Source organism: Lichenostomus cassidix, chromosome 5, assembly GCF_008360975.1.
Source record: "Lichenostomus cassidix isolate B80296 chromosome 5, HeHo_3.0, whole genome shotgun sequence".
Classification (NCBI taxonomy): domain Eukaryota; kingdom Metazoa; phylum Chordata; class Aves; order Passeriformes; family Meliphagidae; genus Lichenostomus; species Lichenostomus cassidix.
Window position 1 is genome coordinate 54,189,329 of NC_139486.1, and position 17,071 is coordinate 54,206,399.

Here is a 17,071-nt window from a genome sequence, read left to right on the forward strand (position 1 = left end):
GTATTGCTAAGTGCCATGTGTGTTAGTTTTGTCTGTGTCCTGTAAAGTGTGTGCAACTGTTGCTTTTCAGATTTTTTGGTCTGCAGTTGGGATTTAGTTGGCAGTGCAGATAGAGACAAGTTTGGGGAACTGAATCCAAATATTTACATTCTCAATTTGGCCTAGTTTTTGTGCTTGTAAACATTCTTAGTCAAATTGAACTTTGGTGAGGTTATAAGTGGGTTTGCCAAGCCTTGGAGAGTCACACCCTACAAGACCTGAAATTCCCCCTTTTTGGAAGAGTTTTGGATATGCTTTTTGGGTGTACATACATCAGCTGAGAGTTATCAGTTGATAACATCATCATTTTTACCCCTTATTTGACTGCAAAATCTTTTCCTGTTTGTTGCTTTTTTCATATAGAAATGCCTGATGCTGGTGAGTTGTGTCAAGTTAATATCATGGAGGAGAAGTCCTGCCCACATATGAGGTCCTGTGCAGATTCTCTAAGTCCTAGTCTCCTATGCTGCTGTAGAGCTCTGCCCTGGTAGAGAAGGAGCCATGGTGGAGATTCCCCTCTTTCCGTAGCTACTGTTTTTCTTGTCCTTGATGTTTCATTGCGCAGAAGTTTAAAGACTGATTTGAGTAATGGGGATGTTTGCTTATGAAGTTTCAGATTTAAATCCTCTTTTCATTCATGTAGGCTTTCAACAGCTGTTAGATTTTGTTAGAATTTTTTTTTCCACAGGGGACTGAGCCTGAAAGATGTGTTCTACATCAACAGTTGAACTTTCTGAAGTCAATGCTACTATAAACTGTAGAGATGGAGCTCAGCTACTACATTAACACTTCATGGCCAAACCACCCTCTTGTGCGGGGATGCCTTCCTATTTGGGGCTGTTGCTGATAACCAGAGTTTGCAGTTAGGATAGTTTAGTTGCAGAGAGCTGGGTTCTATTCTGGGATAGAGGTGAATGAGTTGCAATGAGTTACAGTAAGAGTTCCTACTCATCAGTTGAGGTCTGGATCTTTGTGTTCTTAGCCAATCTAGTTTGGACTGCCTTAGCTTAATCCACAGTGAACATGTTTAGAGTAATGTAACGTTTTCTCCATCTGGAGTGTATTCTCAGGTAGTTAGTAAAAGGTGTTCAGGGAAATGAATGGTCTAATTCATACAGCCACTGCTTTTGCTACATTCTGCTGTGAGCTTCTGACCTTGGAGATGTGCTTGGTAGGTTGAGGAACACAGGACAGGAGTAGGTGTTCATTTTTAATGCCACCTTCCTCCATTCTTTGAAGATATGTTTGTTTGAGCTGTGTGTGTAGGCTGAAAACCTGTCAGCTGCTGCAGTGTAGTTGAGAATTCAGTGAACTTGTGCAAATGGAGAAGTCCTTAAGGACATAGGAAAAGCACAGAGTTTCTGTTGGAAATGCACCCCGTGTGTGTTCACACACACAGGAATGGGATGTTATTTCAGTTTGAATAGATCTCTCTCCTAATTTATCTTTAAAATGAAGATGTAAGAATGCTTAATGTGTTAACATTTAGTGTTAGGACTGGTGCCAACACAGGAAACCAGGTCTTTGAGTTGAAACTTTTAACATTATACTTTAACTCCCACGTTATTAAAAACAGTCACTGCGTAAGTTTTAAAGCCATAATTCATTTTATCATTTTGATGAGGTTGTCACACTGAATTACTGGTTTGCATTTTTTCCCCTTAGGAAAAAGATTAGTTGTCTTCATGGGACACCCAGTCACAATCACAGGGGACAGATGCTAACTGACTAGCACTGTGCAGAGCACTCTGCTCAGCCTGCTATTCCAAGTATTAGGGCAGAGACCAAAGACTTTGGGAGGGCTGGCCTGGATGATCTTGCAACCCTTCTTCAGTGAGGAGCAGATGTTCCAGACACTGCCTCTGCTCATTGTTCTGGGAAGTCCTTCAAGTTAGGAGATGAATCTGCCTCTTGACATTTTTGCTTTCAACATTGTGACTACTTGAGGGAGTACAAATAGTTTTTGCAATATGGGATGAAGTTAATGAGGAGTTCTAATGATTTTGATCGTTTGTCCTGATGAAAACTCCTATCACTTGAAGTCACGGGAAAGGTCCTGAAGTCATGTTTCTTTCCATGTGGGCACAACATGCTAAAGAGAAATGGGACACATTGACTGACTTGCTGTGTGTGAAAGTGCTTCTCATTTGTGCTACAGGATTGTAATGATTCAAGTTTCCAGTTTGCTTCATATCTTAATCCTGGCTCTGGGCTCACAAGATCCTGTTATCCGGTGTTGTTTAAATGAGCTTTATGAGCCAGGGGTGTGGTTTTGAACATATAGCAGATCAGCAAACTGCAAAAGCTTACCAAATAATCAGCAAGCTCTGATTATTTTCACTGTTAAGTTGCAAGTTGGGCTGCAGTTCCATACTACAGTTTGCATTTTACAGCCTGCAATGTCCCTGCTATATCGTTGACTTAATCTTTGAGCAGAACATCACCTGTGCCACTCAAACTGCGTAAGAAATTACACTTGAAAGAAAGGTGAGATCAGGATGGGAAAGGAAAGAAAGGGGTCATAAAGAAGATGCATAAAATCATCTGCATCTCCCTGAAGACTGTTTGTAAAGATCAGTTAACAATACCCAAAACTGTTAAAACATCATTCAGTTCTCATCAATACAATTCATGAACCTTTAGGTTAGCGTGCATATGTCTCTTTGTGTTTTATGGATGTGTCTGTCACCATTTCTCCTGTGGAAATGAGTAAATGTCTGGAATTATTGAATTGCAGGGAATGCAATTCCTGCAATTAAAGTATTCCAGATATTTACTGGAATTTATTAACAATAATGTAATGCAGGGAAAAACAAGGACAAGCACAGGGAGCTCATGCTGTCTCCTTCCTGTTACCTGTCTTGTCTGAAAGCCCTTATGACACTCATGGATACTTGCAATCTTTAATGGCACAACCCTGACTGTCTGGTTTCCTTATTACCCAACCTCAGGGTATCTTCTAAGCCTCCCTCCCTGCTTTCACAGGTGCTGTACTTCAGCTCTTCCCTTCCCGGTGCTAAGGATTGGTGCAGAGGTGTTTCCTGCTGATTGGCTCAGTGCTTTATTAGCTTCTGAAGTAGCACCTTGAGTAGGGTCTTGTGAAGTTTTTGCTGCTGTAGCTGCAGAGTGGTTGGCAGAGGAACTGCTCTTTCTTTCCAGAGGTGTCCTCGGGCCTGGGAAGCAAAGGAGGATGTTGCCAGGTAGCAGAGCTACCTTCTCATCTAGTGCCAAGGTAAGCTGGGGATAATCTTCATTTGCCTGCTCTGCTTTTCCTGTGGCTGCATAACTTGGATAATACAGATAACTCTATAGAAAAAATAAATTCAGGAGAGGCAAGGCCTCTCAGACTCTTGCCATTTTACTATAAGTAAAGATTCCTCTAAAGCCCTGTACTTTGGAGAAAGTTGCCTGTTAGCTCCCAGGGAAGTGTTGGAAATTTTTTTGTGTTTCTTAGTGTGCTGCTTTTCTTTTTTCTCTTTTTAGCCCTTAGCCTCCCTCTGAAAGCTCTCTAAGCCCAGCAGCTGGGCTGTAATGAACTCTGTGTGTGCCATACTCTCTGCTTGTGCTGCTGCATCCAAGCTGTAGAAGGATGTGAGACCTATGTTTTGTGGATGCCACTTTCACTGAGGCTTGGGGCTTGTTAGGCCCTAGAAAGGGGGAAAATGGTGACAGATTCTTCATCCATCTATGAGCATTGAGGTTTCTTGTCAGTCATAGACAGTCCCAGATAGCAGCTACTCGAGCTCCTGGTGACATATTCCTGTGCTTGCCTGTTGTTCTGATGTTCACATTTGTATTTAGTGCAACACCAAGAGTGGTATCAGATTGTGCTTTGCAGTGTTAAATAGTATCATGTAAGATATGATTTTGATTTCAGCTTTAATTCTGGCTCTATTTGCCATTGAGTTCTCTCCCTATGAGACCATTATCTGTGAGCTGGAGAAATCAACAAGGAAGTTGGTGAATGTGCAGCTAAGGCACTGTCTCTTAACCAAAGCAGTAAGAGAGCCAGAACTGTTTTCAGTGACAGGCACATGCTCCAGAGACAGTAACAGTGGAATGTAAAAAGTTATGAGAGAAATACACCGTCTGCCTGTCCACCTCCAAGAGATTGCATCTGGAGGGGGGAATACTCCAGGATATATGGCTGTGGGGAAATGTGTGTCTTATCTTTTCAGTTGTGTGTATCACTGGATATTGTGATATTTCTGGCAACTGAAAAATGGCAGGGGTTAATATCTAGCTTAAAAGCACAGCCTATGAGAAAGGTGAGAGAAGTGGCTTGGTGCTCTAAGTGAAGCCAGCTTCTCTTTTGAAGAGTGATGGTTCAAATTCAATCCACTATAATTATTTTTTAGTAGAGAGCATTATTATGTACAGAGAGCATGAGATGAACTGACTGGTTTTTGGCATGCTAGTGTTGGCCTGGAACTACTGTGGGTAGACTGATGTGATAGAGGAAAGAATCTGGCCTATTCATAAATTTGGAGAGACAGTAGAATGTTTTGCTCCACAGAAGTGTAGCTGAGCTACTGGACTTGGAGATGTGTTCTAAAAGCAGGACAATTAATGTTAGTGGCATATTCATGTGAGAAATTCAAATATGTAATGCATATTCATGAGCCTGTGGATAATGGATAAAACAGTAGGAATCCAGCCCTGGATAACCTAGTGCTTTGTTTTGGACAAAAAACTTCCTTTTCCCTTTCCGGTGTGCTTTGCAACAGGACAGGTTGGCAAGCACCTCTGCCTGTCCAGCCCAGACAAATATGGAGTGGGAAGGTCAGCTGGGGTGGAGACCATGCAGAGCAGCTGCTTTGGATCAGGTGAATTATCCCAGCAGTATCTGCTCACCTCTTCTTCACCTGGCACTGGTGTTCTGGCTGTGACTTTTCAAATTGTCTGTGAAGCTACTTTTTTTTTTTTTTTTTTTTTTGTGGAGACCTAGGGTAACCCTAAACGTTGGATAGTCAGTGAGAGACATTTTGATCCAGAATTATTCATTGACACAAATGAGATCTTATATATGTGTGTATATATATGGTTTTGTATTCAATACACAATGAAGACTTACCTCCATAACTTCTACAAACTGGATGGAGTATTCCTGTGCTGGGACTAATGGAGATAGGTTGTTTTCATCTCTGCTTTATCATATGCATTTTAAATACCTCAATGATGGGGGCCTCTGAATCAAACTAGGATTAGTGGCTTCTGGAGTCAGGCAAATGACAATAAAAACCAGGAGCTGAATTCAGGTAGTAGCAAAAAGATGATAAGCTATTGCAGCAGTGTAGCATCTTTCATCTGTAAACCTAAAAGCACTTAAAAACATGGAAACAAATGGATAAAGGACTGCATCTGATTTTGGTAGATGAGGGAAACATCAGTACAGAGGAAAAGGATCAGGAAGGTAATTCTGGGAACAGATAAAACCTTTTTTCTTCCTTGTCAGTGTAAGTCTTAGGAAAATCAGAAATATATTGTGAGGCAAAATGTTTTCTTTCCCATTGAAATACAAATAAGTACCCCAGGTAGTGGTTTTGAGATGGCAGTATTGCTGCTGTCCTTCAGTGCTTCAAAAGGCCTTTATTTTTATTTTTTCCCCTATGTAGAATGTGATTTCAAGTAAAGTTGTCTTCAAAACTTGTATGATCATCTGGTGAGACAAGCAGGAAAATTTAGGCTTTTAGTACCGTGTTTAACTGTGCAATCTCAAATATTTAGTAATGGACTCATGTATCTTCAGAGAGATGATGTTGATACTTTTTTTCTCTTTAAAAGGATGAGTTCTTCTGTCTCTACTTATGTTTGATTTTTGAGACTTTGCCTCCCTGTAATCAGACATAATGGTTATGACTGTTATTTTGTATCTACTATCCCCATCCTCCCTCCCATTATAAACCTGTGACAAGAGGCAAAGATACTTTCCAGTACATCAGTGTGCAGCTCAGGTTTACATTTTATGTAGAGTATATTTATCATGACTATTCAAAAGATACTAATTTGCCCATTTGATTTCACAAATATTTCAAACAGTGCTTTCTGTGTGTGGATTAAATTAGCCCTTTTAATGGATGTAAAAAGGGATTTGCTTTGATACGTAAATTATCACAGCACATGTTTCAATTATCCCTAAACCTAATTTTGGCCAGGGAGTGGAGGACATAAATACACTTTCTGCCTTCACACTTTGTTTATTAATGAATTTGCAGCTCTCTAGAAAGCCTTAACCAGGTTACATTCATATAGAACAAAAAATGCTCTGGCTTTTTATACTACCCTGCTGAGATTTTCTAAGTCCCTTTTGATAGTTAGATGCTCATTTTCCATTAAAGTCAGTTTGAACCAAATACAAAAATCCTTAGTGTGGCTTTGGCCTAATTGTTTAACAATAAAACGCCCACATGTTCCTTTTAAAGGGAACTCAGGATCTTCACATTAAGAATGTGCAAGCAAAAGGCAGCAACTTATTCTTTCAGTGTTTTCCTTGGATTAAAGATACTTCTACATGTCTGTATATATCTCTGTTGAAGCAGAAAAATCCTTCTTACTTAAAACAATTTGATCACAAAATACCTGGTTTTCTTCTCGCAGTCGGAAGAAAATAGATTTGCTCTGTAATGCTGGTGTTTCTGTACCTTTCTCCTTTTGATTTTTACCCACTTTGGAATAATCACCCATGAGGAAGAGCATGTTAATTTTTCTCCAAAGGAGAATATTTTATTTTTCATAACAACTAAGTACAATGTTTGTGGAAAGAAAGAAATCTGGGTAATGAGTTGCTAACTGGCAAATCTCTCATCCAGGTTCTGCTTTTTTACTCACTCATTCTGAGATCCTCTAAGTCATTCCTTTACCTGGAGCCTCAGTTTCCCTGTGCATCTGTAAAACAATAACTGATATTTCCCCACATATTCCTGAGATCTGTGCATTAAAGAAGCAAAAATTACCAGATGTTTTTATTAAGCTGTTTTTTATGATATGTACTTTTGCAGTTTGCTGCATTTCTTTTGTAACCTGGAAAGGTCGTGATGGGCTGAAATTGCACTGTGAAGAGTTGTGGCAATTTTCCTGTAAGGTTTCAGTGAGCCTGAGCAGTGCACGTGGCTTGGGGAGCTCTGAACTTGGGAAGGCTGAAACTTGTGTTTGTTCTGCGCTGACACCTCTGGCCAAGCAAAGAAAAGGTGTTGACGTTGGAAGGAGCTGCAGCTCTGCTCCCTCGCCAAGTATGAGGTGAAGCCCTGAAGGAAGGAATAGCAATGGTGTGTGACCCAGCAAAGGGTTTTCAAGACTACTCCCTCCAAGTAGTTGGACCCTCCAAGGCACGTGAGGACTCACCATCTGCCAGCCAGGCACTCTTGGAGAGGCTCAAAGCATCCAGGTTTTACAGGCCTGTTAAAGCAGTGCTCTGCAAAATGCTATTTTTTTGTGATGCAGCAGGATTTCTGACTTTTCTTTTCCTCCTCATATTTCCCATTGTCCAGTAACTGTAGCATCTATCAGGTTACACTTTCATTTAAACAAAATGCTACCAATGTGCTTCCACTTAAATATGCTACATAAATACCTTCTTTTATTGCTTTATTAAATGTGTAACAAATCTGTTTGGCAGCCACCGAATAGGAAATAGTGTATAGGTCTCTCTTGCACATTTACTGGACTCTAAAGTTTTCAGATTCAGGTTAAATTGGGTTTTTGATATCACTTACTTTGAAAAGAGATTCCAAATAACCTTATTTCTTTGTCAGTCCTTTGGATTCTGTAGGGACTCGGTTACTTTTTTATATACGCTGCCTGTTTGAATTGACTTGTGTCCCCTGAAGCAAACCTTGCTGCAACTTTTTCAAATTTCACTTTTGTGTAAATGGCTTGCATTTGGGTTAAAATTTCTAAAGCTATATGCATAAAGTACAGAAGAGGGAGAATAAGCAGGTAGCAGATTTGTTTGCATCCTTAACTGTGCATTGGTTTCACTGTGTCTTTTTAGAGATGTTAGGTACCACAGCTGCCAGTTTTTCTCCTGTCCCCTCTGTTGTGGAGGGGTTGCAGGCTGGAGAAGTGAACTCTTCTCTTGTCTTCCCAGTATTTTTTTCTGGTCCTTTTCTGCATTCATGTAGACATTTCCACAGAGCTTGGATCACATGCTGAGTTAGCTGATCTTTCATGACAGCACTTTATTATATTTACCAAAAGTTTCTTTCAGTACCATACTAGATTTGTTGCTACTTTGGAAACTCCTTTCCTTGTAAACTGATGGTGGGAGATAGTTTCATCAGGAGAACCAGGCTGACTGGCAATTTCTGGCCCAAATGGAGGAAGATGGAACATTAAAGAGACAGAAACTGCTTTCAACTTGTGTATCATGAGGCTTAATGGAGGTGATTTAGTATACTGGCTGCTTGTTTTCCTCAGAGCTTTTCTCTGTCCTAAGGGAATCCTTCCTGCAGTCTCCTTGGTTTAGGCAGTTTGTGACCTACCCCTGGCCCCACAGCTGCTCCATCCTCAGGCAGTTTGGGCATGTCTTTACACTGGGCCAAATGCCAATTGCATATTTGGGACTGAAACCCCAGCTGGTTTTTTTTTGTTTGTTTGGTTTTTTTTTTTAAACCAGAAAAAGAAATCTTGAAAATGTGTCTTTTTTTTATATTTGTAAAGGATGTTGTTCACAATAAGGGTAATGGAAGTCTAAACCTTGTACATTAACACACTTGCATTTCGCTGAGGTAACTCCGATATTTAAGTGTATGCAAACAGCATGATACTGTGTTCCTTAGGATTCTGAACTAATGATAAAAACTCCCAACAAGGTGAAAGTGGACTTAGACCTCTCCAGTGGTTTTGTTTCCCATTTGGAAACCTGATCCATTGATTGTTTTTTCTACTGTGCTTAGCAGCAACAGCAAGTGAATTGAAAAGCAGGGACACGCATCTGTTTTTCCATAGCTGATACTTAAAGAGATCAGGTTATATATCCATATGTAAGGCTGAGTGATGCCCAGTTGGTGTCCACCTGGGAGCGTGGTTGTAAGAAAATCAATGCCTTTAATACACTGGGTTTCTGCTCCATTTGTTTAGAAAGCTGCTTCTGGCGGCTCACTGCACAGTGAGGATCGTGCTTCTGGCTGGAATTTGGCATGACCACCTACAGTGCCCTTTCTTACTCTAAGACTGAATGTCAGTCTTTTCTGCAATGTTGTTTGAAAGACTAATGAAGGAAAGTAGCCTGCACCCCACTCCCCTGCTTCTCAGGGTATTTCTTACTTGACTTAATGTATAAGGGTGGAAAAAAAACCCCAATATGATAGTGAGTTACCCTTGCTTGAAGAAGCAGGATGACATTTTTCAGCGGAGTTAGAAGCAGGGTGGGATCTGCCTTTGAACTAGGACTTGTGGCATTGGCAAAGCAAGGCGTGCAGTATGAGACTGGTTTTTGCAAGGTCCTCTAAAATATTCTGACTAAGCAGTTTCTCGTAGGCTAAACAGACTGGGCAAGGCTCACTCTGTGGGCAGGAGACCTCCCAAGAGCCTGCTTGGTTCTGTGATTCAGTGTATGGCATCTGGACGCTGACCAGACAAGGTGTGTGTCAATGGTCCAGCAAGGAGCTGAGGGCACAGTCCTTTCAGACATCATGGTTTGCAAATGAGATCTGCATCAGGTGCTGGACTTGACAGTTGTGCTTGTCTGCTCGAGGAGTTACATCTTTTGGATTTAAGCAATTGTTCAAGGCACTCAGAGCTCACCAGAATGTAATAATGATTGCCCTGCAACATTAAAGTGTTATCTAAAGATAACACAAGATCAGCCCACCAACACTGTTAAACAATCATAAATGGTACAGATTAAGTTGGCCAGTAAATCAAACCAGGACAACCCTCCCTTGTACCTTTACCAACCACTAGAAAGATTTGTTGCTTTTGACTCCTCCTTGGAAGATTACCAAATTTGGACATGTGAGCTATTTCTGACCAATTTGGCATCAAGAACAGGGTACTATTTAAGTGCTTTTAGTTTAGTTTAGTTTGGTTTACTGTACTTTTGCCTCCACAAACTTCCCCTCTTACTCTAAATGGATACAACAATATTTTTTCCTTTGTGCCCTCTGTACTTCTGTGGCTTTGCACTGTTAGAGTATATGGTTTTTCTCGAGAAACAGCTGTATTCCGGCAGATGAAGCAATTTGTGTGAGTGCCCACTTTTCACTATTTATTTCTCAAAGGTATTGTAAGGTTACTAATTGTTAAATTATTTGAAATTCTTCATTGAGGAATATCATATGACTTGAAGCAGTGTTTAAGTCAATGATGGCATAAAGATGTTGCCTAGATGTATTTTGAAGTCTCCCGTTCACGTTGGTGGAAGTGATAATACCTAGCTCTGATGCAGCACTTTTGAATGCAATTCTCCAAAGTGTTTTGCAAAGCTGGATGGAGCCATTACTAGAGCTAATTGAAAGGTTTTGATTCAATGAAACATGGTTAAAATATGCTGTTTTGCTGGTGCTGAACACTTTCTGAAATTCATTTGGTGCTGAGAGAGCTTCCTGAGGAGTCAGAGTGGGCTAAAGACCTAACTGAAACAGAAACAAACCCAGCAAAAGCTTTCTGTGGGAGAATGGACATATCAGCACAACTGGCTTATTGTGCAACATAAGGGTTTTTTTTTGTTTGTTTCTTTCAAGCATGAGATAAAAGCAAGGAATGACACTGTGAATATTGTAATGCCCATGAAAAATTTTAGCCAGTATCTCCATTTTGTAGGTTAAGAAATCAAAGTGGAGGAAAATAAAATTACTTGCATGACTGGAATTGCCCAATATGCCAAAGATGGAGCTGGGACTTTGAATCTTCTGGCCACAAAGCTGCCTCTCTGATGCTTCACCATAGTTTAACAAAGCACTTCCTTTACCACTTTTGGATAAAAACCATTATTTCCAGAAATTAAAATTCCAAGTAAAATGAAGTGTGTAGATAAATAACAGTGAATTTCTCCTGGTCAAAGAAAAGAGAAGCTAGGTCTAACTTTAGTTTGAAGTACTTATGTTGTAAATGAGGACAAAACATGAACTGTTTCACTGCTGATATGTTGCAATATATATGGAGCTTCTTGGAGTTTGGGAGCAGAAAATGAACTGCAACTAATTTCCTCTGAATTATAGCAAAATGGATTCCTACTCTTTATAAGTGTCTCTAACAATATACCATAATGACATCATAGAATAGCTGGCAAAAAAAATAGTAAGATATATCTGTGGCAAGATGGATTTCAACTCGAAGTTTTGGAAGGTCATTGATCGAGCCAAGCACACAGTGCTGCCTCAGTCTCTTTGTTGAGGTCATCTTGAAAGACAACGCTTACTCTGCAGTGCTTTGCTGTTGTGAACTGAAAACAAGGTACTGCCCTTGAGTCAGAAAAGCTTTTCTACAACAGACAGCAGAGATTCAATGCCCCATTTATTGTCTTGACTTTTTTTATTTTATTGTTCCAGTTTGCAGAGCAGTCTCCAGAGGTTTCTAAAGTATGCATGAATAAGAGAGAGAAATGAACTCCTAGTTTCTTTCAGAAATTTTAGATTGGAGGCAGGCCTGTCTATCTAAACCCATCTCTTGTTCCTATTGGCTTTGGCAGGAATCTAGGTGGCCCAGTACCCTCCTACCTTATCTTGTACTTTTTCTCTATACCTACCTTCATGGTTCATGCCATGCTGTTTGTTAACAAGTCTGTGGTCTCAGATGGGTTTCTTTCCCATTGGCTGCCTTTTTTTACCTTTATTCATATTCCAGTGTTGTCTACAAGCACCAGTTAGTGACTGAAGCCAGATTTCTTGGTCTTTTTACATGCATGAGCTGTGTGTGGAAACAGTATCAAAGGTCCTTTTTTGATGTGATAAAAGCAGATATAAGAAGTGGACAGGAAGCAGAGAAATACTCGTTAACTTTGATTCATTTATTGGTAGGATACTAAAAAGTGGTCAAAGATGTCATTCACTAAAAATTCTCAAAGGTTGTGGGGTGATTGGGCTATAAACAGGTTTATACAGCATTGGTCTGGAAAAATTATGTATGGGAATCTTCATCACATATGGGAGAGAAGTTATGTTTATAGCCCAGAATATAAATGAGATGCTAACTGAACAGCTTTGTAGCATGGAATGTCTCTTTCCATCACAGTTTTACATAGTTCAGTGCTTTCCCTTCATGTCCTCATGCCTAAAGAATGCAGACGAATAGCTGGAAAAGGTTTGTCTTAGTGCTGTTGGGTCATTAAGGTTCTTGGCCAAAATATATCCCTGATCTTCCTGGTCAGAGGAAAAGTGCATCAATGGCAGTAGTTTCAGTGAGGCTTTAGCTGGAGTGTCTCAGCTGTTGTGTATGAGGTCTGAAGGGGATGGATCAAAACCTGCTATAACTCATGTTAAGTGTGTCTTGTGAAAACCTTTATGCCTCATTTCATACAAGGAGAATGCCTGCAGATGATACAGAGAGGCGTTCCTCCTGTGTCCATGTTTTTGTAAAGCTTCAGGATGCTTCCCATCAAAATCCCACTAACAGAGGGGTCTGTTGGCCTCTCCAGATGTGGAAATTCAGCTCTTAGAAGGAGCTGATAATCAGTTATGAATGTCTGTAATTAACAATGAACTGATTGTACCACAAATCTCAGAGCAAACCGCTTCTAACAGATCTATGTGTGTGGACATGAAGCATTTCATTTTTCCATAGAGGGGGAATCAGCATGGCTTTCTGCTGCACAACTCATGCCTCAAGCAAACTTTCTCTGAACTGGAGCTGTCTGCAGCCTTGCAGCACAAATGGACCTGAGCATTGTGGACTAAAAGACTGTTTATGAAAAACACCATTAACATTGTCAGACTGGCAGCAGGAGGAATGCTAATACCTGATCAAGGAGAAGCATCAAGAGCCAAATTCCAGGATCTTGAATTCTAGCCAGCGGATTGGAATTCTGCTGGAAGCAATACAAAAATCTTGTGGAATATTCTATATTCTGCTTGCATTAGACGGCTGTTTCTGTGTTTCTGAATATAATCAAATACCCTGAATAGAACCATAGAATCCTTTAGGTTGGAAAAGGGCTCTAAAATTGGTGAATCCAACTGTTAACCCAGAACTGCCAAGTCCATCCACTAAACAATGTCCACATGGCTTTTAAATACCTCTAGGAATGGTGACTCCACCTCTTCCCTTGGCAGCCTGTTCTAGTGCTTGACACCCTTTGGGTGGAGAAATTTTTCCTTATATCCAGACTTAACCTCCCCTGGTGCAACTTGAGACTATTTCCTCTCATCCTGTCTCTTCTTAACTGGGAGAAGAAACCAAACCCCATGTTGCTACAGCCACCTTTCAGGTGGTTGTAGGAGAGTGAATCTTACAGCTTCATTAGGAAAAGTCACATCAAAGCACTTGATTCTGTGGAAAGGGAAATACACTGACTGTATATAAACTGAGCCCTCTGGAGAGATTCCTGTGATGCTGGGAATCCTCTCCCATTGTCCCTCAGAGAAAAGAGTGATTGAAGAACATTTATCTTAAACGCAGATCAATGTACAAGTCACATCTGTTATTTGACAGTGTAGTGCTTCACCCTTTCTGATAAAGAACCAATATATGGGCAGTTGACATAATCTTCCTCAAATCATTAGTAACTGATTAGTTTCAGATAAAGTTTATTTTCTTGCAGTTATTGTTGTTCTAAGTCCCAGCCTTTCCTGTTTTGTGACCCTTATGGGAAGGTTAGCTCTCATGATAGGGCCAGGCTAATTTTGCCACATCCAGAAACCTAATGATTTAAACTTCTGGATTCAGTTCCAAATGACCTATGTTCCCATAAGGCTTGTACTCACTGCTGAGCATTGTTTTATGTATTTTCTTTATTATATCAAAACTTTATGAATGTGGTCACTGTTATGTACAAGTACCTGCAGAACAGAGTGTCTTTTGGGTAAGCTGAGTTTTGTTTTTTTGAGCAAGTACGCAATGTTGAAACAGAGCAATGCAGACATATGTTAGAGCCCTGAAGTTGTCCTCAGGGAGAGAACATACAGGATCTCTTCTTCCTGCAGGTTTCCCTCCTGGAAACCTGGACTACCTGTGGGACTCCCAGGACACCCGTTGCAGCCCGCTTTTGCTCTTTATTATGTCCCACTGTCCTTGCCCATGTCCTCAGAAGACAAGTGTGTCTTTTGTAGGCATCTGTACCAGAATAACCACCAAAGTTTGGAGGGCAGAGTCCCCTCTTTAACTTCTGTGGGCTCAAAAAACTCAACCACAATCTCTCCCCCAAAACCCCCAATCCTCCCTGCAAAAGAAAACCAAAACCTAGAATATATAGGCAGTGACACTGCAAGAGCTTTTGGTTGGCTATTTAAAGACAAAACTGTTTAGGGCTGGGGTGGGGTGTGAGTGGAATCCAACAATGCAGGTAGATAATTTAGAAAGTAGACAGCTGTATGTAAAATGGCATCTATCCCAAAACAAAATGATCTATCTCTAGAAACTGCATCTTGGTTTGCTGGTAGCATATAGTATAGGATATCCTTATGAAAGTGCCTATGCAACTCATAGTGTTTTGAAAAAAAGACAGATTTGAAACCTGCATGTGTAATTTCTCTGATCATATGCTCCATTTGTGGCTTGAATTAATTTTGCACATCACTGTGTGTAATATTGCACGTCACGTGCAATAACTTCTGAAGTTCATACAGTGCACCTAGTTCTTGGTGAATGTTCTATGTGGAAATCAGCTTCTGGATTTCTCTGTCTCTACCTATGAACAGGAAAGAGAGAAAAAGCCTTTTTCATGTGTTTTTTTGGTTTTTTTTTTTTTTTGTTTGAAAGGATGATATGTAAAGAGGAGAAGTGATAAAACAGCTCCAAAACTGGACTCCAGTTTTCTTCCAGTGCCTCCAGCCTGTGCTCCCAATAGGCAGACAGTAAGGCAAGGCTGGAATGCTCACAAGGATTGCTGCATATCCTGAGGAAAACTCTGTTGTAGTTATAGTTTTGCTGTGGGGCAGTAAGGATGCTCCCTGCCACATTGCATTTAGTGCAAATGGCAGAAGCTTTGGAAAATTTGTTTCTGTGGGAATAACAACCTTATTTTAAGATTCTGTTTTTACCTCAGGCTAGCTAGGAATGTCTGGATAGCTGAGAACCTTGCTAAGTGTGAATCATTGAATTTATCCATCAGTCCTTGTTGTGAGCAGGAAATTGTGTTTCCGTGATGCAATATTTCTGTTTGAAGGAAAGATGATTGCTTGCAAAGGTGCCTTTTCTGGTCATGCATCTGATTGAATAAGCAGGGATGTTTTGAACTCTCTCTGAACCAGATCAGTATCTTACCCTGGAATTAATCACCAGGAAAACCAGTGACCCAGTTTCCTAAACTTACTCTGATACCAAATTAGCTGCTACTTCTTCAGATTTTCCATGGGTCAAACCCAAGGTGCTGAATCTCTCTGGAAAAGGTGTTCTGATATTTCTCCTTCCTCCAAAATTCAAAGCAGTGGCTTTGTGACCTGTCCCAGGTCTGGCTGGACAGGGCATTTGAAGGCTGTTGGTGCACTTGGGGCCCTGACAGCTGCTCTGATGTGGGCCAAACACTGACATGATTAATGGCACATGTTATTTACTATGTAAATAGTAATAGTTATTAACTGTGTAAGAAGTTCTGGGCTCTGTGAGCTCAGTGACTAAAGCGCTACTGAATGTGAGTAAGGAACAGTAGGCTTCCTTTCTGGAGGCCAAATGGTGAGTTATGAGCCTACCCCAGGCCAAAGCAAGGAAGAGTCCAGCATTTCACTTCCTGAGGAGCAGACTGAGAAAGTGGTTGAGGCTTGGTGGGCTGGACCTCCTGCCTGTTGGTGTCCCCTGCAGTAAAGCTGAGGTGGGCAATTGTGTACCAAAGAGAGGGACATTCCTGCATTAATGAAGAGTTTGGGTGAATGTAAGTTTTGGAAAAGGGGAGAAAAAGAAAATTTTCTCCAAATTTCTAGCCTAAGACTCTTCATGGCCAGTTTCTGTCTAATTTTCCTCTGTGTTTGTTAGTGAGAAGAAAATGAACACTGTGAGTGCAATGAATAAGTTCTGCCTTGAGGGCTTGTGGAAAAAGCTGGCTGAGCAGGTCACTCTCCTGGCCTTGCAGCAGTAGGGTAGTGACTCAACACTTGCCTGAAAATATTCAGTGCAGTTCTGATGTCCTTTAAAATGAAGGAATGCAGATCTGGTCTGAAGCTTGAAGAAGTCTGTGGAAAAGCCCATGTTGACTTCAGTGATACTGAGAATGATGCCGTACAAGGTTTGCATAGAGCTGGTGCCAGATGCGCCTCCCACCCACAGCTCAGGCAGTGAACATGTGTGCACAAGGTCGGTGCAATTATGAGAGAGTTCAAAGGGAGCTCTACATCCAAGGAGAAATATTCATAGGCTGATCTGTGCCTCAACAATGCACTTCCACACAGCAGCCATCCGTAGCACAGGGCCTCCCCGCAGAAGGGAACGTCAGACTCACCCTGTCCCCCAGGGCTGAGTTGAACACACATTTTCTCTGGGAGATGAAGTTACTGCATGTGGGGTTCACAAAATAAACTTGCAGCAAAGTCGTGCAGCTTGCTTGCTCGATCTGTAAGAAAGGTCTGTGGTAACACATGTTTTTGCAGTCAACACAGATATTTTTGGGGAGTGAGGCTGAAGTGTAGGCAGCACGTAATGATTCATGTGGAAACAGTAATTGCGGGAGTTGCTATGGAGGGGGTTACTAGTGGAGCTAGTGAATGAGAGGATGATCTTAACCATCATGGCCTCTTGAGATAAGCCTGATGTGCAGATGAATGTGCTGTTATTTGCTCCAGGAAAGTACCAGAAAATTTTGATGGTGTGAAACCTCCTGCCCGGGGTTGGTGGGTCTCATCTAAGTTGTTCTAGTTTTCCATCTCCAGAAACGCCATTTTTTTGCGTATGAATCCCTCGGGTGGGGCAGGGAAGAGCTGACCTTCATTAGGTAGGATTTAGTGAGTTT

At 41.0% G+C, this 17,071-nt stretch overlaps 1 protein-coding gene across 9 annotated transcripts in view; it reads left to right on the forward strand.

The window, feature by feature from the left end:
* Window positions 1-17,071, forward strand: part of DENND2B (DENN domain containing 2B) — a 152,854-nt gene that overhangs the window by 5,648 nt on the left and 130,135 nt on the right. For 2 of the 9 annotated variants that reach the window (XM_085063173.1, XM_085063169.1), the window contains exon 1: window positions 3,125-3,271. The exons of the other annotated variants lie outside the window; for them this stretch is intronic. The gene's annotated coding sequence lies outside the window, so the exon portion shown is untranslated. Of the gene's footprint in view, window positions 1-3,124; window positions 3,272-17,071 lie in introns of those variants that run through there. 9 annotated transcript variants of the gene reach the window in all.